At 39.7% G+C, this 24,724-nt stretch overlaps 1 pseudogene across 1 annotated transcript; it reads left to right on the top strand.

Annotated features, from left to right (window-relative positions):
- The first annotated feature begins 4,057 nt into the window (after positions 1-4,057).
- Positions 4,058-19,394, top strand: LOC308636367 (meiosis-specific coiled-coil domain-containing protein MEIOC-like; annotated as a pseudogene). The gene is made up of 7 exons: positions 4,058-4,326; positions 4,912-5,045; positions 9,967-10,124; positions 13,141-13,245; positions 16,067-17,942; positions 18,973-19,107; positions 19,383-19,394. The product of its transcript is annotated as a meiosis-specific coiled-coil domain-containing protein MEIOC-like (transcript).
- The last annotated feature ends 5,330 nt before the right edge of the window (positions 19,395-24,724 follow it).

The raw sequence follows: 24,724 nt of genomic DNA on the forward strand, positions 1-24,724 counted from the left end.
CTCTTATTTTACTTTAGGGATGAGCCTCCTTCACTCACTGTGATTCTGCTAGGTTTAAGTCCCCCACCCCAGGATATGTGCAAGACAGTGGCCAGCCAGTCAGAGTCTCCTCTTCCCTGAACTGTGACCCAACAGGCCAATCAAAGACCTTTTGAGGAAGGTCTTTCTCTGAGCCATTTCCTCCACAGCAGTGGAGAATTGGACCATTCTTGCAGATAAGAGGAGTCCTCTCCTATGTAATGTTTTGAACAACTAATAATTTAAAAAAAAAAAAAAAAGAGGAGTCCTCTCAAGGCTGAAGCTCTCACAGAGGAAAGTGGACCTGAGATGTAGACAGGGAGTGGATGCAATGAGTGATGGATGCAGCCAGCCTTAAACCCTTAGGGGTTCCTGTTATATAAGCTGATATGTCATTTTTTTTTTTTTTAAGAAAGAGTGAGAGAGAGTGAGAAAGAGGGAGAGAGAGAGAACTTTAATATTTATTTTTCAGTATTTGGCGGACACAGCATCTTTGTCTGTATGTGGTGCTGAGGATCGAACCCGGGCCACACGCATGCCAGGTGAGCGCGCTACCACTTGAGCCACATCCCCAGCCCTGTCATGTTTTTATTTAGCATATTTTAGTTGAATTTCTTTCATATGGAAAAAAAGCCCTAATATATTATCTTTTTGAACTTGGGCAAGTTATTTATCCTCCAGCTTCAGATTCTTCAACTATTAAATTGGGGAGAATAAGATCTCCATTCTAAGTAGCTGTAAGATTTAAATGAGATAACATGCATACACATTCAATATATGATTACTATTAGTGATATAGTGATTATATTTTTGGGAGACACAGACAGGATTTATTTGCTCTGCAAATAGTGCATGGTGCACACATGAATTCAGAGGCTTCCTGCTGTGATGGGCTCTCCAAAGATCTGCAGTTATTAATTGGAAATCACTGTTCCAGAGGTTACCTTTTGAGTAGGGCAACCTTTATTTTCCGGTCCCCTTCCAGTCTATGTGTATTCTTCCTTTAAGAGATAGTTTGGTGTTATAGTTTTCTCCACCATGTTCCCATCTAATTGGCCTAGATTCAGGTTACTTCCAAGCAGATTCCCCATCCCTTATTTTGCTAATAATCAAACTTGCTTAGGAGGCATGGTGTTTGGAAGTTGTACATGAACACTTATTTCTGTTACAAAACTGGAAACACCCTTACCAAGAGGAACTATGGCTGCTGATTATTCACGTGGAATAAAATCACAATGACACACACACATTTCTTGGAGGAAAAAATGTCAACCAGTGCATGGCAGCTGGTTGAATTTTTCCTTTAATGTTCCCCTGGTACTTATTAATTCACTTTGTTGCCTGTGAGCTCCTAAGAGGAGAGAGAGACTGGCAGGAGCTAAAAAGTTTAAGCTGTTTTTTTTTTTTTTTAAAGTAAAAGTAAAATAATGTCTATAAACTTGTTTTAGGCAAATTTAGGTAATTTCCTGGGAACCACTGTCCCAATATAGTGACCTAATTCCCAATTTGTATTTTTTCAAATTCATTGTTAAATACCCAATGATACTGCAGCCTCCCAGTTGCCCTCTCTGAAACACCCTTACCAGCATGTCCATCAGAATAGTAGAGATGAAAATAGTCTACTGGGCTGGGGATGTGGCTCAAGCGGTAGCGCGCTCGCCTGGGATGCGTGCGGCCCGGGTTCGATCCTCAGCACCACATACCAACAAAGATGTTGTGTCTGCCGAGAACTAAAAAAAAATAAATAAATAAATATTAAAAAATTCTCTCTCTCTCTCTCTCCTCTCTCACTCTTTCTAAAAAAAAAAAAAAGAAAATAGTCTACTATTTTCTACTATAGATTATATATTTCTACTATAGATTATAGATGCTATTTATACCAGTAAGAATTTTACACGTTCTTATTCTCCACTGGAGAAGTCTGATACTACGCCCTCTGTGCCTTGTTGGTTAGAGGTAAATTGTAAACAGACTCCTGTTGGTCTATTTAGACACATCCCTGGCCCCCCACCCCAGGAGAAGCAGAAGTGTGGGAAGAGAGCTCTCTCTATTTTGGTGCTGCTCCCCTTAGGTTTTCCACTGCTGAACTGGTAGACCCTGGAGGGGACAAGAATTGGGAAGCTGCTACAGGATTCCCGGCTTTCAGTGTTAATTGTGAGCTCTGTGTCCTGATCCCCTTGGTTCTTGGCACCTTCAGCTGAAGCCTCCCCTTCGTGTCCTAGATCAGCGTTTGGTTCCTTATCCCTGCCCCCATCCCACAGGCACTGGCTTTGGGGGCAGCTTTTGGTGTGAAGAACCCTTAACCACCCACTCGTGGCACGCGGGGCTCCTCCCTTCCCAAGTATTGAGCCTCTGACTTGTTTCCCTTCCGTTTCCTTCCTTAAAATCCACTTTCAGTTTTTACTTCAGTGTTGCTCAGAGGCCTCTCAGTGGCTGTTTGGGTGAGCTGGGCCTACCACCTGCTGCCTGCCGGGAGGGGACTCTGGCTGCAGGGGTGAGTTGGGAGCCTGCTCACCTGGCCGCCATCTCTCCCTGCAGGTGTCATGTGAGTCTCCTCAGGAGCTGCTGCCTGAGTGGAAATGCTCTCAGTGGTGGAGAATGGACTGGACCCCCGGGCTGCCATCCCGGTAGGTGGGCAAGGGTGGGGAGGGCTGCAGAGACTGCCATTTTATCGGCTTTTCTAATTGAAATGAATGGGCAGTGCCTAGAAAGAGGCCTCAGGTTGAGAAAAGGTGATAGTAGAGGCAGACCCTGAGGATATCCTGCCTCTTCTGGATTTTCTTATGGGCCATAAAATGGGGATTTATTTTTAAAACACTGGGAGAGCTGAGGGTAAAGCTCAGTGGCTGAGTTTGCCTAGCATGTATGAGGCCCTGGATTTGATCCCCAGCACTCCAAAAATAAAAATAAAAACAGGGAGTTAAGTTATCTGAAGACAAAGGATTTCCAATCAGCCCTTCAGCCCTCTGCCATGAGGCCTGAGGCCATGACCAGGTCAGTTTGGTCAAGATGCTGATTTGGTGAGAAACAGACTCAAGGCACTGGTTTGTTGTTTCAAGAATGCAAGCAAATGGGAAGCTTACCTATGTCTGAACATGAACATCTTCTAAGAAGACTTGAAATATCAAGAGCTAATAAGTTGCCGCCCTACCCGATTTCCGTTTGTGACCAAGAATATCTTTCCCTTGAGAGTTTCTCAAGTTTTGCTTTTAAATATATTCTAAAGGTGCTCATTGTATTTACTTCTATCATCTTTAATATTTCAACTCGAACATCTTTCTGTCCCCAGCACTGTCGGGGGACAAAAAAAAAAACAAAAAAAAAAAAAAAAAAACACCACCCCTCGCATTTCTGAGACATCACACCCCCAATCGCACTGCGGGTGTGAACCGGCTCGTAGGTGCCAGGAATGGCTTCTTGTTTCTCGGGTGAAGTAAAGGTCAGGGTGAATTTTGTTCACGAGTCACATTAACGCCCAAACATTGTCACCGCCACTAAAACCTGGGCCTAGGACAGAGGGCGGCTCTCAGAAGCAGGTCTCCCAACACCCAACTCCACAAGTAGGGTTCCTCACCCCCTGAAACGGATACAAGGTCTGTTAAGTCTCTGGGCCGCTCCAAAGGATTCTGGGAACTAGGGGAGGGACCAAGGAGCACAAACGAAAATGTTGGCATAGGGCGTGCAGCGGATAGCTGTAGGATTATCAGCCAGTTGCTGCGCACCTTCTCAAATCTTCCGAGCACCACCACCACTTCTCCAACAGTAGACCCGCTCCCGGCTCTGCCTCGTCAGCCAATCATCGGGCTGGTGCTTGTCCATACCGGCCAATCCGGAACACGTTTACTTTGAGCGGGAAAAGCTCAGAAGCTGCAGGAAAGAGAGGTCGGCTAACCGCCCCTTCTCAACCCTGTCTCCGGCGGGTAACAGCCCCTGGAGGCGGGTGCCCATTGGCTGGGCAGCGGGCCAATGAGGGGTGCAGGGCGAGAAGTGAGCCTCACAGGAGGGGGCGGGGCGCGGCCGGCCGGTGCGGGGTCGCGTGCCGGGTCGCGAGCCCGGGGCAGGCAATGTAACGGCCTCTTCCCCGCCCCACCCTCCCGGCTCCGGCCCCCCCCACAGACCGGCTCCAGGCAGCGCCCGGGGCGGCAGCGGTGGGGTGCAGGCTGAGGGAGCCGGGCCTCGACGCCCTCCCTCACCCCGTACCCCAGGAGCCGTACCTAGTCCAGGAGGGGCTGGGGGGTCCCCATGGAGGTGAGAGACGGAGACACCTGCCCTCCCCCTCACCCCCAAGGCCTGAGGGAGGGATTTGAGGTGGTGACGGGCCGGGCTCCCAGGGATGTGGGGGCGGCCAGGCTTGGAGGATGGCGACGGCAGGAGAAGCTGACGGGCTGGCGCGTCCCCAAGTGTGGTTCTTTAAGGAGGCAGGGACCACCGGGAGAGGGTGGGTCGCTTGTGAGGAGCACCTACGGGGCGCCGGGTCTGTGCCGGCGAGCGGGCGGGCGGGGGGGGGGGGTCCGGGCGACAGGGTTGGCCGCGGCGAGGAGTCCCTGCGCGGGCTGAGTGGACTGGCAGACTGGGTCCGGGGTCGCTACGATGCCCTGGCGGGGCCCTGGTGGTGACCTAGCGCTGACGCCTTGAACCCGTCGGGTGGCACAGACGCTGGGGCAGGCTGGCGTCGTGGGCCTGTGAGGGTTGTCGGTGCGGCGCAGCGGGACTGGCACACGGGGGGCGGGAGGGTGAGGGGGAATCCCGGGGACAGAGCTGGGGCACCTTCGTGTTCCTTGAGAGCGTTTGGAATTGAGTTAGTTGAAGAATCCAGATGGAACAGTCATCTGGCCGTTTAGGCCTGGCTTTGCGCTGCGTGATGACTTTCTCCCATGTCCTTGTTTTCTGCAGCCTAAAGTAGCGTTCCGTGGAGGTGCGAATCGCTGCTGGAACCTCACTGTCGACACCAGCAGCAGATTATCTGATGTATTCAACAGCGTGATGTTGACTGCTCCACTTCCTTCTATGATTGCTACAAATCGCAGGTCCATTAATAACCCCAACCCTTGGTTAGACAATTCATTCTAAATCAAATTCATGCACCCAGGATGATTCATGGGTGTTTAAATGGCTCCACAGTTAGGACCAGAAAGCCGGTTACAACATTTTAAATATGCAAGAATACATACTTAGGTGTCTATTTTTTATTTTTATTTTTTAAGCAGGGATTGAACCCAAGGGCATTTTGCCACAGAGACACATCCTAGCCAGTTTTATTTTTTCTTGCTAAATTGCTTAGGGCCTCTGAGCTGGCTTTGATTTTGCAATCTCCTGCCTCAGCCTCCTAAGCTGTTGGGGTTTCAGGCAGGCACCACCGTGCCCAGTTCCTACTTAACTTTGAAAATAAGGTCAGGAATAAGATTTTTTATTGACTCTTGTTTCCATCTTGTCTTCAGTATAACATGACATCAGAAATGAGTTCATACTTACTAAGACCAAAGTATACATTTTTAATTTCAAAGAATTTATTGCAGGGCTAGGGTTGTGGCTCAGTGATAGAATGCTCGCCTAGCACGCGTCAAGCATTGGGTTCGAGCCTCAGCCCCATATAAAAATGAAATAAAGATATTGTGTGTCCACCAACAATAAAAATAATGTATTGCAAATATATTTCTCATTTCAAACATAGTTTTAATCATTTAAAGGTGAATTTTTCTTTATTCTTCGGTTTTGACAGTGTCCTTAGTTAAATGCTATGACATTTATTTTTGTTAATGTATTAAATAAGGCTTAGGGTAATATAAGTCATGTTCATTTGAAATTATTTAACTGGGACATCAATGTTGGTATTGTTATACTTTGAATTATAACAATATATCAAAATTATTTAACCCACATTACAACTTTATATAGTATTATGCCCACTGTACAGATTGAGAAACTGAGGCACAGATTTTTGTCCTAAATGACAAACCCCAAGTGGAACCTAGCTCCAGACTTCTGCTGCTCTCTGTAAAGTTTACAATTCTATTAAATTTTACTAGGATTTAATTTCAATGAACTATTTGAAGTATATCAGTGATATAAAGTGATACATTTTACAGTTATCCTAATATGTCCACCCCAAATATTTACATATTTTCAGTAAATATTTTAACTGAAAAGGATTCAAATATTTCAAATAGAATTATGTTTAAATCCACATTATCTTATTTCCTTGTTTTATCCAAGAATACAAAAGTTAAATATTCTTTTAAAAGGATTTAACTCTTCTTTTTTTTTTTTAAATATTTTTTAGTTTTCGGCGGACACACAATATCTTTGTATGTGGTGCTGAGGATTGAACCCGGGCCGCACGCATGCCAGGCGAGCGCTCTACTGCTTGAGCCACATCCCCAGCCCCAAGGATTTAACTTTTCTAACTTTCAGAACTTATATACTCCTCTCCCCTCCCCCATTTTTTGGAGGTGTTGGGCTCGAACCCAGAGCCTTGTGTGTGTTAAGCACACGCTTTACCACTGAACCAAATCCCCAGCCCCAGAATGTTTCACAATATAAAATGTACTTGAAGGAATACTTACAAAATATATTTAATTCCATACAGCTAAAATATGTTAAGGAATTAACTCAAGGCCAATCAGAAGATAAGTACACATAAGTGTAGCTATCATTATTATTGTTATCATTGCCATATTTATAAGCCCACTTTAACAAAACTTCATTTCTGCTAATATATATATATATATATATATATATATATATATATATATATATTGGAAATACATATATTTCCAAACACTTTTTATCTTATTTGCTATTACACAAACTGAAGATGCTCCATTTGTTTAAACAACTATTCATATTTACTTGTTTGTCTTTTTTTTGTTCATTCATTCATTCATTTGCAGAACTGCAGATTGAACCCAGGGGAGCACTCTACCACTTCTTGGCCCTCCCCGCTTTTTTTTGATGCAGGTTCTTGCTCACTTGGTGAGACTCGCCTCTTACTTTTGGTACTCCTGCCTCAGCATCACTAGGGATTACAAGTGTGCACCTGTACCTGACCCATTTTTAAGTTAAAAAACATTTTTTTAAAAGATGTATGTAAGAAGAACCCAAGGCCTTGCTCATGCTAGGCTAAGCAAGCATTCTACCAGGGAGCTACTTCCCTAACACTTAAGTAACTGTTTCAAAATGATAAGCAAGTATTTATGTCACTTTTGACAAATAACCACTAAAAAAGATTCCAAATAGGCCTATGATAAAGAGATAAAGGAGTTTAGTTGTAGATGGACACAATATCTTTAGTTTTATTTATTTATTTATTTTTAATATTTATTTCTTAGTTGTAGTTGGACATGGTACCTTTTTTAAAAAATATTTTTTAGTTGTAGTTGGACACAATACCTTTATTTCACTTATTTATTTTTAATGTGGTGCTGAGGATCGAACCCAGGGTCTCGAATGTGCAAGGCAATTGCTTTACCACTGAGCCACAACTCCAGCCCCACAATACCTTTTTTTTTTTTTAAAGAGAGAGAATTTTAATATATATATATATATATATATTTTTTTTAGTTTTCGGCAGACACAACATCTTTGTATGTGGTGCTGAGGATCGAACCCGGGCTGCACACGTGCCAGGCGAGCGTGCTATGCTTGAGCCACATCCCCAGCCCCCGACAATACCTTTTGTATTTTATTTATTTATTTTTTATGTGGTGCTGACAACCAAACCCAGGTCCTTGCACAGGCTATAGGTGAGCACTCTACTACTGTGCCACAACCCCAGCCCCGCAAAATTTAAAATACCTTGATTAATAAATGTGTCTTTTCTCCTTGTATAAATTTTGATTAGACTAAAAACAACTTAAAATATTTTTAACCACATGCAGTGGTATGTTCTTGTAATCCCAGCTATTCAAGAGGTAGAGAAGGAGGCTCACATGAGCCCTGGAGTTCAAGGCCGACCTGGACAACACCTCTTAGAAAAAATAAAGTAACATATAGTGGCTGGGAACTCAGTGGCAAAGTGTGTACAAAGGCCTCACCTTCAGTCCCTAGTACCCAAAACACCCCTGCATCACATCAACACATTTTTAGCCAGAATTATATTACTTCTGAATAAGAAAATACTGTTTCCATCTTGTTTATGTCAGGATGTAGATATTACATCTCAAGTTTTACTATTCCCTTGTTTAAGGAGTTAAAAATTATAAATCTGGGGCCAGGTTGTGGCTCAGTAGTAAAGTACTTGCCTAGAATGCGTGAGGCACTGGGTTAGATCCCTGGCACCACATAAAAATAAACAAGTATTGTGTCAATCTACAACTAAAAAAAAATATTTAAAAAATTGTGAATCTGTTCTTTCAGACTTTTTTTTTTTCCTCCTTTCCTTTTTTGCAGCACTGGGGATTAAACCCAATACCTTGCCCATGCTAGGTAGGTAGGCAAGTGCTGTACACTGGGCTGCATCCCCAGTCTACTTTCAGACTTTTCCTCCCCTGTACTAGGGATTGAAACACTGAGCCATATCCCCAGACCTTTTTAATTTTTTTATTTTTTTTTTCTTTTTGGGATAGGGTCTAAGTTTTAGGGCCTCAGTAAGTTGCTGAGGCTGGCCTCAAACTTAAGATCCTTTCGCCTCAGCCTCTTAAATCATTGAGTTTATAGGCATGTGCCACTGTGCCTGCCCAGCCAAACTTTTGTAATGAAGCAGTTTTTTTTGCTTGTTGCCTGATAAATTCATTGAATTTTAAATTATTTTCACAGCACTTAATACCTTTTGGAAGGAGGCAGAATTTTAAATAATTTATTAAACTTTTAAAATCCAAACTTTTTATCTTCTTACTCAGTTGACTGGAAAAAGAAAAATGAGTTTGTAGAGAATTTTTCTTCTAATTGAGCATTAAAATTTCTGTAGAAATCATGACATTTTATTTATGACTTCATTTTTACAATATCTCTTGGATATAAAAAGTAAGCCAAAAAGTAAAGATAGCTATATAAAAGATCCTTGACTGAAAGTAAGAAGAATTAGAGTTTTGGTTTATTTTTATCCTATATTGGTTGAATAACTTGTTGCCATAGTTTCCTTGTTTTTGAAATAAAAATAATACTAATGTCACAAGGTTAACTAAATATAATAGTGTATGTATAATTTCTTTGAAACTCAAAAAATTCTCTATAAATGTACATCTTTCACAGATTGGAAGCATTGAGATAAAATTTGTATGGTTTATTTAAAATAATATAGTATCATCTACAGATCTGACCAGTACACATTTCTATAAAGTTTTATTGCAACTATATATTTGCTAATATATAGTCTGTGCTAGAATAACGAAGTTAATGAATTTCAACTGAAATCTTACCAGCAAATCCAGAATTATTACTCTTTTGGCCTTTTACAGAAAAAGTTCACCAATGTCTGGTATAAAGTAAGGTTAAGGGCTGGGATTGTGGCTCAGCGCAGGTGGGACCCAGGTTCGATCCTCAGCACCACATAAAAAAATAAATAAATAAAGGCATTGTATTGTGTCCATCTACACCTAAAAAATATTTTAAAAAATACTTTTAAAGTAAGGTTAAGTAGCTAGGTCTAGATTTGAAAGTAATTCTCCAGACTCTTAACCTGTGTTATTCTAAATTCTTCTATAATAAACAATGTTGGGGCTTTTTCTTTCTTTCTTTCCTTTTTTTTTTTTTTTTTGGTTATTGTTGTAGTACTTGGGATTAGGGATTAAACCCATAGTCTCATATATGCTAGGCAAATGCTGTACTACTGAGCACATTCCCAGTCCTTTTACTGTTTTTTTTGAAACGGGGTCTTGCTAAATTGCCCAGGCCAATCTCCAACTTGCAATCATCCTGCCTCATCCCAGGTAGCTGAGAATGCACCATCATACAAGGCTATAAACAAAGTTTTGATGTGTCTAATATACAAACTTTTCTTTAAAATTTCAGAATGAAGACAATATAGACCTAAGGCAGACCTACACTCCACTTTCTTCATCCACAGAATATGCAAGTTCTATAGATTCTTCACTTTTCTATGCACCATGGTCTACTTATGGAGATGATATTAAACAATCTTCTAATTCCCAGATCAATGTAAAGAACAGGTAAATTAATAAGTTAGATTTCTCAAGCTAAATGTGTTGTTTCTTTTTATTACACAGGAACAAAGGTGTAATTAGCTTTCTGTTCCATACATAATAAGCATTTTAATGTTGAGACATTATACTTTTATGTTTATCAAACTTTTAGGAAAGTCTAAAATGCCTTGTATTTATTTATGTTTTAGTTTATCACTTGTAAAGTTTATTAGAGAGAATCTTTAGTAAATAAATTTTAAACTCCTTTTTCTAAAGATGAGTTAAGCCAAATTCAGCAATGGCAAGATGCTAAGCAACTCGTGAGACCCTGACTCTAAATAAAATACAAAATAGGGCTGGGGATATGGCTCAGTGGTTGAGTGCCCCTGAGTTCAATCCCCAGTACCAAAAAAAAAAATAAAGAGTTAAAAGTTTTAGATTTTTGTTATTCACTTCTACATTTTCAGTAATTTTTTTCCTTCACTAATGTATAACAAACAGGGTTTTACCAAACAAAATTTTAAGATTGTTTTTTGATTATATTCTATAAATAATAAGGAACTACTCTATGTGACAGAGTCTTCTACTGGGGATACTAGAATTAACATGGCAAGTATTTTACCTGAGTTTATAATATTACAATCATAATGATAATGACGTGACATACTAGTCACTGCTAGTATAGTGAGGGTTAAAAAAAGAGGGTGGATGGGAGCCTGTTGAAAAGAGAAATTTAAGGGAATGACATTCAACTTTATTTAATTATAAGGCAGCTGTTATAATTTAACAAATAAGAGTTACTTTTGAATCTTATTAATTAAAAAATGTTAAAATTTAAAATTTATGATAAATTCTCTGATGATTTTATTAGAAAGCATATATAATAATTAATTCTCCATATGTATACAGATATATAATATATATATATTTTTTTTTTTTTTGGTACTGAGGCTTTAACCCAGGGATACTTTACCGCTGAACCACATCCCCTGTCCTTTTTATTTTTATCTATTTAAATTTTTTTGTTGTTGCCAATGAATTTTTTTAAATATTTTAATATTTATTTTTTAGTTTTCGGCAGACACAACATCTTTGTTTGTATGTGGTGCTGAGGATAGAACCCGGGCCGCATGCATGCCAGGCGAGCATGCTACCGCTTGAGCCACATCCCCAGCCCAGCCAATGAATTTTTTACTTTGGGGCTGGGGATGTGGCTCAAGCGGTAGCGCGCTCGCCTGGCATGCGTGCGGCCTGGGTTGGATCCTCAGCACCACATACCAACAAAGATGTTGTGTCTGCCGAGAACAAAAAATAAATATTAAAAATTCCCTCTCTCTCTCTCTCTCTCTCTCTCTCTCTCTCTCTCTTAAAAAAATGAATTTTTTACTTTGTTTATTTTTATGTGGTGTTGAGGATCTAACCCAGGGCCTCACACATGCCAGGCAAGAGTTCTACCATTGAGCCACAACCCCAGTGCCCCTTTTTATTTTTTATTTTGAGACAGGGTCTCACTAAATTGCTTAGGGTCTCTTATAATCGTTCTGCCTCATTCTCCCAAGTTGCTGGGATTACAAGTGTGCATCAACAATGCCCAGCTCCAAAAATATTTTTGCTTAGGGCTTTGCTAAATTGCTGAGGCTGGCCTCGAACTTGTAATACTTCTGCCTCATCTCCCAAGTTGCTGGGATTACAGGTATGCATCACAATACCCAGCTCCAAAAATATTTTTAGGTTGATACATGCTATTGAGGAATTCAAACTTTACAGAAATATATATCAGGAAAAGTGAAAGTTCACCTTAATCCTATCCTCACCCCAATAACACTTTTTTAACAGTTTGATACGTATAGCATTGAATATTTTCCTAGATATGTCCTAATACATTATTATTCAAAAAAGCTTTTATGTTGAATTTTTGTGAAATAACAATTTATTAGGAAAAAAAGTATTAGACTTGATGGCAGACAGTTTGTTTAGCAAGTGTATAGTTTGGCAAGTAATAGAGCCTTGCAAAAATCAGGTTTCTTAATATCTTCTAATGATCATCCATTCAAACAGTAATAATTGAATGATTACTAATGCCTACATTTTTTATTTTTAAAAATTTTTTTGTAGTTGTAGATGGACAGAATGCCTTTATTATTATTTTTTTAAATGTGGTGCTGAGGATCAAACCCAGTGCCTCACACGTTAGACAAGCACTCTGCCACTGACCTACAGCCCCAGCCCTATTACCTACCCTTCTGATGTTATGAAGATCAATTAAATATTTGAGTGTTAGGCAAAAATAAGGTGTTTTTATTTCTAAAATATCCCAATACTTTGAAATGTTGGAAATAAATCACAAAAAGCAAGAAGTAACATTTTAAAACAAAGTATTATTTCAAGGAAAGAATTATCCAAAAACCATAAGAAGTTAAATATACCAGTTTTCTATGACCTTATGGTTTTTATATTTTGAATTAGAATATTGATTACTGGTGGGATTTCAAGGGACATAGGACTCCAACTACTTTGGCAAAGATTTAAGGATAATCCTAAAATCTGTTATACATAAGGGTCAGCTGCAAAATCACCCTGGAATCTAGGATGATCATATCACATCTCACTTTTTTGTCCAATATAAAGAATCACAAAAATAGAGCAGCAGGTTAATATGATTTTTCAAATCCAAATTAAGAAACTAAGCAAATGTTGACGGAATGATGTATAAGAGGACTAGACATGCTTTCAGGAGCAGCTGTGGTACTATGTCTACAATACTATAAGTCAGAGAATTGTATGTTTATGGAGAAATAAGAGGTAAGCATACATTGTGAACTAGATGTAGAATTTGAAATGAAGGAGAAATATTTATGTAGGATAGACACCATGCCAAAGTAGAATATATTCTTGAGCTCTGTTCCCCCCTTATTTGAAATAATGATATAGAGTCAGACCAAATATCTTATAAAAATTATGATAGAATATGTCTGGAAGGAGAAATCAACATGCTGTATTTTAACATGAATAAAATAGTTTACATATGATTATTTATTTTTAGGATTCAAACTGAAAGAAATGACTATGGCAGTGAAACAGACTTATATGGACTTGTGTCTAACATTTTGGAAGAACAAGATAAGTCACAGCCATATTTTGCTGAAGGGTTAGTATGTTATATACCTTTGTATTGTACAATAATTTTTAAATTCACATATACTAGGTTACTCTATTATTAACTTTAATATTTATTTAATAATCCTCTGACTGTAGACTTCTTTTTTAAAAATATTTTTTAATTTGTATATGGACACAGTGCCTTTATTTATTCATTTTTATGTGGTGCTGAGATTGAACCCAGTGCCTCACACATGCTAGACAAGCCCTCTACCACTGAGCTATAACTCCAGCCCCTGACTGTAGACTTCTTAATTCAAATATTTGTTTCTAGAAGGCTTGATTTTGCTAAAATACTTGCCATACAATTGAAAATTCAGTCTTAGGTTCAATTTGCTTAAGAACTTTCACTTGAAAAAATTATTCTTATATAATTCAGAGCTATTTCCCTTGAATTCATGAGCAAAAGTTTGGCTTAAAGAATATAAATTCCATGGGGCTGGGGATGTGGCTCAAGCGGTAGCGCGCTCGCCTGGCATGCGTGGGGCCCGGGTTCGATCCTCAGCACCACATACAAACAAAGATGTTGTGTCCGCCGAGAACTAAAAAATAAAAATTAAAATTCTCTCTCTCTCTCTCTCTCTCTCTCTCTCTCTCTCTCTCTCTCAAAAAAAAAAAGAATATAAATTCCAGCTGGGTATAGTGGTACACACCTGTAATCCCAGTGGGCTTGGGAGGCTGAGGCAGAAGAATCACAAGTTCAAGTCCAGTCTCAGCAATTTAGCAAGGCCCTAAGCAACTTAGTGAGACCTTGTCTCAAAATAACAAATTAAGGGCTGGAGTTGTAGCTAGGACGTAGAGTGCTTGCGAGGCCCTGGGTTCGATTCTCAGCACCACATATAAATAAATTAAATAAAGGTCTATTGACAATTTAAAAAATATTAAAAGAAAAAAATTTTAAAAACAAAATAACAAAAAGGCTAGGGATGTGGCTCAGTGGTTAAACAAGTGCCCCTCAATCTCAACCCTAGTACCAAAAAAAGACGTGTGTGTGTATGTGTACTGTAAAGACATACTAAGATTAAAATGTATACAGTCACATGTTGCTTATGTGTGTGTGTGTATAATATATGTATATATCACAAAGAATAAAACTCATTACTCATTGAAGAAATACATGAGTTTTATTCATGTGGTAGAAGCCTTTTAAGTATGTTATAATTGTTTTATTTGAGTGTGGAAGCCATATTGTCCAATTTATTCATAAATAGGGAAATATCCTTCACATATGTAATCAACTAAATTTTTTTTCTGTGGTGCTGGGGATTGAACCCAGGACCTTGTGCATGCAAGGTCAACTAAATTTTTTTTTAGTTGGACACAATATCTTTATTTATTTTTATGTGGTGCTGAGGGTCGAACCCAGTGCATCATGCGTGCTAGGCAAGCACTCTTACCACTGAGCTACAATCCCAGCCCAACTAAATTGTTTTAATTTCAAAAATAATTACAGCAAAACACATCTGTTTTCATTACAAAATACTAGATTACCATAGATAAATAGTTCATCTAAGACATTGAAGTTGCCAGCAGTAGGCCTCTTGGGAAAGTACAGTGAAGACATACTAAGATTAAAATGAGGGGCTGGGGATATAGCTCAGTTGGTAGAGTGCTTACCTCGCATGCACAAGGCCCTGGGTTCAATCCCCAGCACCAAAAAAAAAAAAAAAGGTTAAAATGTGCTGAGCATGGTGGCGCACATCTGTAATCCCAGTGACTTGGGAGGCTGAGATAGGAGAATCGAGAGTTCAAAGCCAACCTCAGGAAAAGTGAGGTGCTATGCAACTCAGTGAGACCCTATCTCTAAATAAAATACAAAATAGGGGTGGAGCGGTGGCTTAGGAGTTGAATGCCCCCCTGAGTTCAATCCCTGGTACCAAAAAAAAAAAAAAAAAAAAAAGATTAAAATGCATCCGAGCAGCTCAGGAGGCTGAAGCAGGAGGATTGCAAGTTTGAAGCCTGCCTCAGCAACTTAGTGAAGCATTTAGTAACTCAGCAAAATCCTGTCTCTAAATAAAATATAAAAAAAGGGCTGGGGATGTGGCTCAGTGGTTGAGTATCCCTGGGTTCAATCCTCAGTACCAAAACAACAACAACAACAACAAAAGATTAAAATGCATACAGTCACGTGTTGCTTAAGGATGAGGACAGGTTCTGAGAAATATGTTGCTATATCACCTTCGTGTAAATAATCATAGAGTGTGCCTACACACCCTCTAGATGGTATAGGTTACTCACTCAACATGGCCTATGCAATCAATAGACATTGTAACCACAAAATATAGAGGCTGCTTGTGGTATAACACTCTAAATAACAATAAAAGACAATAAAAGGCATAGAAGAATGAACACACAAACCAGTCAAAGACACCATCACTGTCTAGTTTTATAATGTGCATGATAAATGCACTGTGCTTTTATGTGACTGGTGGTGGTACAGTTGGTTTGTTTATAGCAATGCCACAAATATGTGAGTAATGTCTTGTGCTATGGGGATGTTATAATGGTTCTGACATGTCACTAAGCAGTAGGAACTTTTTAGCTCTATTATAATCTTAATCTCTGACATATGTGGTCTGTCGTTGATAGATATAACTTTATTTGGAGCATGAATATTTATAGAGCATATAGCGTATTTCACATGTTAATTATTTGGAGTTTATGGCAGCTTTTAAGGCAGGGTTGGAAAATATTTGAAAATGGTGAGGGTAGGGGGAAGATAAATGTTTATGAGAGTTTTTCCTGCCTTTTTCCCTGAGAAAATAGTCTTTAAAACTTAAGTTGTAATTAAATATATTTACTTGTTCTAGGACCTGCTCGACCAACTTAAAGTCAGTTTGGCCAATGAACACAAGCAGATTTGTAGATCACCATGATCTCTTGACAGAAACCAAAAGGCCAATAGATACAGCTATCTCTCAGCAAGCCTTTTATAGTGGTGAATCTGTGTCAGCAGTGGAAAAGCAATAGAAACTTGCATAATAGTAATCTCACACCACAACAAAAAATAGATGAACTTTATCATGGATTTACTGGATTAGACCTTGAAGAACAATGGATATACCCCTCAAGAAGTGATCATTCTAACTGTTACAATATTCAGACAAATGATACAGCTAAGGCAACATTCCAAGAATATCCATTTATCAAAAACTGTTTTACACCACAAACTGGTCTGTCTGATATCATGAAAGAATCAGGAATTGGTACTTACCCTTATGGAAGAGAGAAAATATGTGCTAAAGGTCTTGAAGCACCATTACAACAAAAAAGAGCAGAGATATTTCTTTCCCAATTTAATAGATACAATGAAAATGCAGATTATTGTAGATACCCAGAATATGCTCATCCTAACAAGGCTAAGCTTAGTAAATGTTCAAATTTTAGTGTCCAGGATGGTAAAAAATTAGCCAATGGCACACCGGAAACACCAACTGTAGAAGCAGATGCCTATACAAAGTTATTTCAGGTTAAACCAGCAAATCAGAAAAAAATGGAGGAGACAATGCCTGACCAGCAGAATTTCACATTTCCAAAAACCACACCACATTTAACTGAAAAACAGTTTGCAAAGGAAGCAGCAGCATTCACAGCTGATTTTGGCTTAAAATCAGAGTATGGACTAAAACCTCACACAGCTTGTCCAGCTAATAATGATTTTGCTAATGTCACAGAAAAGCAACAATTTGCTAAGCCTGATCCCCCAAATTCTGAGTATTTTAAATCAGTGAATTTATTATCAAACTCAGCAACATCTTCAGGAGGTATCAATTTAAACAGACCAACTTGGATGAATATTCAAACAAAAAATAACACTCCTGTTCCTTATAGAAATCAAGGTAACTTGATGAAATTAAATAGTCATTTAAGTGCAGCTTCAAAAGGTTCTAACCATTCTTCAGATTTCCCCCAGCTATCATCCACAAATTTAACCCCAAATAGCAATTTATTTCAGAAGTATTGCCAAGAAAACCCTTCAGCATTTTCTAGTTTTGATTTCAGTTACAATGGTGCAGAAAGAATTCAATCTGTCAATCACATGGAAGGACTGACAAAGACTGGAGAAGAAAATCTCTTTGAATCGGTTACAGATAAAAAAATAAAGCAGCCAAATGGATTTTGTGATAATTATTCAGCTCAGCAGTATGGGATCATTGAAAATGTAAACATAATTTTCAAGCCAAGCCCCAGAGTGGACATTATGATCCTGAGGAAGGTCCAAAGCATTTAGATGGCTTATCTCAAAACACATATCAAGATCTATTGGAGTCACAGGGTCATTTTAATAGCCACCGACAAGGAAGTGGAGACAGCAATATTAATAGCCGTGTGAATCGCACACAGGCATCATGCTTTTCTAATAATTATATGATGGGAGATTTAAGGCATAATCAGGGTTTTCAACAACTTGGTTCAAATGGGTTTCCCCTAAGATCCACCCACCCATTTGGCCATTCAGTTGTTCCACTGTTGGATTCCTATGATTTGTTTTCTTATGATGACTTAAGCCATTTATACCCTTATTTTAATGATATGATGTATGGTGATAATTCCTTTTCTGGTTTCGTGCCAACTTTTGGATTTCAAAGACCAATTAAAACTCGAAGTGGACCAGCCAGTGAACTTCATATTCGTCTAGAAGAGTGCTATGAACAATGGAGAGCATTAGAAAAGGAGAGAAAAAAGGTAACAGAGTTATCCATTTAGGAGTAATTTAGTATATTTCCTCTGCCAATTTTTACTTTACCTTGGTGTAGTTCAAAAATATTTGCCTTGCCAGGTGTGATGGCACATGTTTATAATCGCAGTGACTCTGAAGGTTGAGACAGGAGGATCTCAATGAGGCCAGTCTCAGCAACTTGGTGAGAACCAGTTTCAAAATAAAAAAGGGCTGGGGATATGGCTCAGTAGTTAAAGTACCTGGGTTCATTTTCCAGTAACAAGAAAAAAGTACTTACCTTTTTTTTTTTAAGCTGAATTCTTCTATAATGTACAGTATTTAGGTTCACAACTATAAAGAATTATCTAGGTTATTTAAAGACTAAAGGTTGAGTTTTAAAAATAACTGTTATCCATATTCTAATTTTAAAAATTTGTCTCTGGGGGCTGGGGTTGTGGCTCAGTGGTAGAGTGCTTGCCTGGAATGTGTGAAGCACGGGTTCATCCTCAGCACCACATAAAAATAAATAAAATAAAGGTATTGTGTCCATCGAAAACTAAAAAGTACATTTGTAAAAAATATTGTCTCTGAAGTATATTTGTTTCTCTTATTGGGTTAAGTTTCTTTGAATTCTATTTCTTTTTTTTTTTTTTTTTTTGTACCGGGGTTGAATCCATGGGTGCTTTACTATTGAGCCATGTCCCCAGCCCTTTTTGTTTTTTTATTTAGGGCCTCACTAAGTTGCTGAGGCTGGTTTTGAACTTGTGACCCTTGTGCTTCAGCCTTCCAAATTGCTGGGATTATGGACGTGTACTACCACGCCTGTATGAATTCTATCAATATTAAATTGTTGGAGTATTCAATTATTTTATATGTATTGGAACAGAAAGATACTGTGGTACTGTGGTTTATATTTACTGCCTTTTAATACCAAATCAGATTTTTATTTAAAGGAGTAATTTTCCATTTATTTCTTAGGACTATGAAAAATATTATTCACAGTTGAATTATATTTAGGAAATTCAGCATCTAATGATTATATACATTTTCTTACAGACTGAATTAGCTCTTGCCAAGAATTATCCAGGGAAAAAAGTATCCAGTACTAACAATACTCCAATTCCAAGGCTGACCTCCAACCCATCTAGAGTTGATCGCTTAATTGTGGATGAACTTCGAGAACAAGCCAGAGTAAGCTATAAAAACTTACAATAGTGGAGTTTTAAATTGCTTGTTAAAATTTTAAAACTTTTCAGCACATAAAGTTCTGAAGGATTTTTTTTTTTAGAATTTAATTTTTGTTGTTTATTTATTTATTTATTTTAGTGTGGTACTGAGGATCAAACCCAGGGCCTCACCCATCCTAGGCAAGCACTCTACCACTGAACTACAACCCCAGCCCCGGAAGCATTTTAAATTAATAATAGTATGTTAACTCTGAAATATTCTTTTCTGTTTGGTTCTAGAAAGAACTCTGATTAATATTCAGGAAAAGGAAAATTTTAAAGTAATTTGTGTAATTTAATTGGTTCCTCTTCAAACTCACTTTTTTCCTTATTTTGGCAATGAAACTAACTCTCACAGAATTTTTATTTTTTATTTTTCCAAGGTACCAGGGACTGAACTCAGAGACACTCGACCACTGAGCTACATCCCCAGCCCTTCTTATTTTCCATTTTGAGGCAGGGTCTCACTAAATTTTCCAAGCTGGCCTTGAATTTATGATCATCCTGCCTCAGCTTCCAGAGATGCTGGGATTATAGGCTTGTGCCCCCATATCTAGCAGAAAGTATGTTTTTAAAAGTAAAATCCAGCTTGGTATGGTGGCACATGCCTGTAATCCCAGCATCTTGGAAAACTGAGGCAGGAGGATTAAAGGTTTGTAGGATAGCCTTATTAGCAACTTATGGAGGCCCTAAGCAACTTAGCAAGACTCTATCTCAAAATGAAAAATAAAAAGGGCTGGGGATATAGCATAGTAGTTCAATTCCTGGTATCACAAAAATAAAAAAATTAAATATATATGTACATATATATTTGTTTTCTAATTTAGTGATGATAATAAGAGGGAATTGCCATATTTGATTTTCATTTTCAATTTTTAATTTTTATTCCATTTTCTTAATCCTGCATTCTTGAGTTATTCAACACACATTTGGTGCTGGGGATTGAACCCAAGGTCTCCCATATACTGAACAAGTGCTTTAACTCTGAGTTGCAACCCCAGCCCTTTTTATTTTATTTTGAGTCAGGGTCTCATCAAGTTGCCCAGGCTGAAACAGTTGCCCTCTCTGAAACACCCTTACCAGCATGTCCATCAGAATTGTAGAGATGAAAATAGTCTACTGGGCTGGGGATGTGGCTCAAGCGGTAGCGCGCTCGCCTGGGATGCGTGCGGCCCGGGTTCGATCCTCAGCACCACATACCAACAAAGATGTTGTGTCTGCCGAGAACTAAAAAAAAAATAAATAAATAAATATTAAAAAATTCTCTCTCTCTCTCTCTCTCTCTCTCTCTCTCTCTCTCTCTCTCTCTCTCCTCTCTCACTCTTTCTAAAAAAAAAGAAAAAGAAAAAAGAAAATAGTCTACTATGCTATCTGATATGGTGGCCATTAGCCATGTGACTATCGAGCCCTTGATGTGTGGCTAGTGTGACTTAGAAGTTGACTATAAATTTTTAATTTGCATGAATTTATATTTGCAACACATATTATACATAAATATTACATACTTTTTTTTAATACTAGAGATTGAACCCAGGGCACTTTACCACTAAGCTACATCCCGAGTCCTTTTTATCTTTCATTTTGAGACAGGATCTCACTGAGTTGCTGAGGCTGGCTTTGAACTTGTGATCTTCCTGCCTCAGCCTCCTGAGTCCCTGGGATTATAGGTGTGCACCACTGCCTGGTGCAGCATGGGCTTTAATGGTAAATCTCACTGTCTTGAAATTGTCCTTAAGCCATGTGGATCCTTGACTAGCTTGGTGCCTTCAGACAGCCTTCCTCTTAGGATATTTCAGGTGATGAGACTCTTTCCAGTTTCAAATGGCCTCTAGAGAAAGAAATTTCCCTAACCTGTTTTGGTGTTTAGTCCTGTCTTCTGGAGGTCCCTACAGGAGGTAGCAGATTCAAAACTGGCATGAGTCAGATCTGGGCACAGATCTCAGCTTCAGATGGCATAATCTCTTTACATTTTATGGGGCAAATACTTAGCACATGTCTCTCTTTTGTAACAAATCACATGGTGAGAATGAAAGAATGGTTTAAAATTCACTCAGTAATATTTCTGAGTCATCCCTAAGGGCAGGGCATGGTGCTAGGCACTGGGAGAAAGGGAGCAGGAGCAGGGTGGAGAGGAAGGAGACATGATTCTTTCCTTGTCAGGACTCCTGATCTAATTGAGAAGGTGGCTGAATCACCACAGTGGGTGGCATTTCCTTTCAGTAGGCTGCAATTCCAGGTGATCACTAGAAGAGTGGGTCCAAATTGTGTAATCTCCAAACCAGGGATCATCACATACTATGAGAGAATTACTGGCCCCAATTTCTCTCCCCTCCTGGCATCCATGGTCTCCATGTAGTGGAATGTCCTTTCCTGTCCTCTGGCTTTGGGCTTGAATTTACCCTTCAAATAAAGTACAAAAGGCCTGCTGAGGTTTTGCTAGCCCTTGTGTGTTTTAGCATTCATCAGGAGAAGTACATCTCTCAGGCAGCTACTGCATCTCCAGCCTGGACTGCAGAATGAGCACACTTGGAACAGAGATGCAGGGAGAGATACCGCTCAGTGGTTAGCACAGCATTAGAGAAGTATCTATATTAGACAGCTACAGGATTCTGCTGCAGGGATCCTTATTCCAATATGGCGTTTCAGTAGCAATCCTTATTCCAATGTGGAGTTTCGGTAGCAACCGCTAATCCATTCCTTTATTAGGTTGTAGGTCCAGCTGCTACAAGTGACACCCAGCCCAATAGTGGGTTAAGAATGTTCTCTGAGTTGTCATGTAATAAAGCCAATAAAGAAGTCTGGCGTTTCCTACACACACCATCATGTAGAAAAAACAGCAGAATGAATTGGACATAACTTTTCTATGCTCATATGTGATATATGACTAATGTAACTCTACATCATGTACTCCACATCAAGAATGGGATCCTAGGGCTGGGGTTGTGGCTCAGTGGTAGAGCACTTGCCTAGCATGTGTGAGTCACTGGGTTCGATTCTTAGCACCACATATAAATAAATAAAATAAAGGTCCATTGACAGCTAAAAAATATTTTAAAAAAAGAATGGGATCCTAATGAGAGTAAGTTATATTGCATGTATGTATAATATGTCAAAAGACACACCACACTTCTGCTGTCATGTATGACTAAAAATAAATAATAAATAAAAAATTAAAGGGCTGGGGATGTGGCTCAAGTGGTAGCGCGCTCGCCTGGCATGCGTGTGGCCCGGGTTCGATCCTTAGCACCACATACCAACAAAGATGTTGTGTCCGCCGAGAACTAAAAAATAAATATTAAAAATTCTCTCTCTTAAAATAAATAAATAAATAAATAATTTAAAAAAGACACTCCACTGTCATGTATATCTAAAAAGAATAAATACAAATTATAATAATAAAAAGTCTGGTGGTTCATATGTCAGAGACCCAGGCTCTATCTATCTATCTTGCTCCACCTTCCTATGGCCCTCATCTGCATGAAGCCCTCTTAGTATTTCCAGTCTAGAAGCCCCTTGAGGAAAGAGACTCTGTCCTAGTCAGCTCTTAACCCCAATACCAGAAACGGTGTCTGACTTATAACCCAGACTTAGCTCAAGCTGCATCTTTTTCATGGGTTCTCCTTAGATGACCTTTCCCTCCCTGAACCAAGACCTCCTTTCTGTATAGTTTTTGCCCAATAGTACATTGGCCCATTTCATCATCATCTGTTTTTTTTTTTTTTTTTTGGTACCAGGGATTGAACCCAGGGGTGCTTAACCACTGAGCCACATCCCTAGCCCTTTTTATATTTTTTATTTTTAAATTTAGAGACAAGGTCTTGCTGAGTTGCTCGGGGCCTTGCAAAATTATTGAGGCTGGCTGTGAATTCACGATCCTCCTGCTTCAGCCTCTCAAGCTGCTGGGGTTACAGGTGAATGCCACCTCGCCCAGCTCCATCACCTTCTTCTTGTATGTTTTATTCCCCAGGCTGAGGATCAAACTCAGGAGTACTCTAGAGAACTCTGTGAGGATGGCCTTAGGCCTGAGCCTAAGCAGCTCCATTTTAAAAACTCCAGTTTGAAACCTGCAGTCTCATCAGGCAGCCTAAAGGAGCCTTCCAGGATGGCCCTCAGGCACAAGCAAGTCACGCCCCCACCTCAATAAACTCAGAGTGAAGCCTCTGGCAGAAGAGGGAAAGGTGCCCTATAATTGGGAAAAGCGAAAAGATCCACCAGATGTTTTGTTTTTAAATATTTATGTTTTAGTTGTAGTTGGACACAATATCTTTATCTATTTCCATGTGGGGCTGAGGATCGAACTCATGGCCTCGCATGTGCTAGGCAAGCGCTCTACTGCTGAGCCACAACTGCAGCCCCCAAACCAGAAGTTTTAATCCCAGGGTAAATGATGTCACTAAGAAATCCAGTGGCAGCTGATAAGGATTGAAAGGGGGATCGAAAACCCCAAAATATAGTATAAATAATAGAGCAAATGAACAGACATTTATCCAGCCAATATTGATACACAGAAGCTGGAGAGCTTGATGAGGACCTGGACTGACATCCCATCACTTGTCATTGTTTGCCTGATCCTCTGCAGGTCTCACCGCTCTCAAACTCTACAGCCACATCTTGACCCTGGTGAGAATTGCAACTTCTCCCTACAACCCTCTCCTCAACCTCAACTAGCGGTCAGCTCCACCCCAGAAGCCTGCCTTGGTTCCTGATCTGATCACCATGGTCTGAGTGAGTGTGCATCTGCTGGACTTAAAGTCTAAGGCTTGAGTCTTTTGATCTGACACTTGAACTTAGCATGCAGAGGGAATGTGTGCCATTAGCCTGTCATGATTAAGTGTGTTTGCAGTGCTTAGAATTAATTGATCTAGAATTGTTTGCTGTGAATTGATTATGTCTGTTGCAGTGCCTTAAGCATTAAGGATTGTTTTCTTGATTAAGAACCTATAGAGTGAAATTTTTTTTTAATATCTTTTTAAATTTTTATGTGGTGTGAGGTGCCGCAGTCTGGCTGGGCACAATTCAGGAGCCACTTGTCAAAAGAAACTAACTTTATTTTTAGAACTACAAACACCAAACAAAACAGCTCCTCAGGAAAAAACCCTCAGAGCCCAACTGCCACCACCGGCTTCCCCCAAGCCTCTCACCCCCACACAAACCTCACCACCTCCCACAATCCTCCTGTTCTTGAGGCCGATTGGCTGGGTTGCGTGGGCGGAGCCAAAGAAGTCCCCCAATGAGCAGCTCCGTGGAGGAGCCAATCAGCTAGATGTTGCTGGGGCCGCTGTGAGCCAATCATCAGCTGGCAGTCTGAAGGGCAGGGAAACAGCCCAATGAACATCACCGCAGAGGAGCCAATCAGCTAGATGTTGCTGGGGCCGCTGTGAGCCAATCATCAGCTGGCAGCTGGTTGCTGGCAGCTGGAAGTTTGCTGGGGCCCCTTTGGCTGTGGCTCTCAACATCTCCCCCTCTCTGTTTAAACAACAAGCATGTGGCTTGGGGACCGTGCCTGCCTTAGGTTGTCCAATACTACATATGGTCCTTACCCGTCTTTGGATGAGCTGACCTCAGGGCGTCAGCCTCCTGTC

This window comes from Spermophilus citellus, assembly GCF_964194105.1.
Source record: "Spermophilus citellus genome assembly, chromosome: 17".
In the NCBI taxonomy this organism is placed as follows: Eukaryota; Metazoa; Chordata; class Mammalia; order Rodentia; family Sciuridae; genus Spermophilus; species Spermophilus citellus.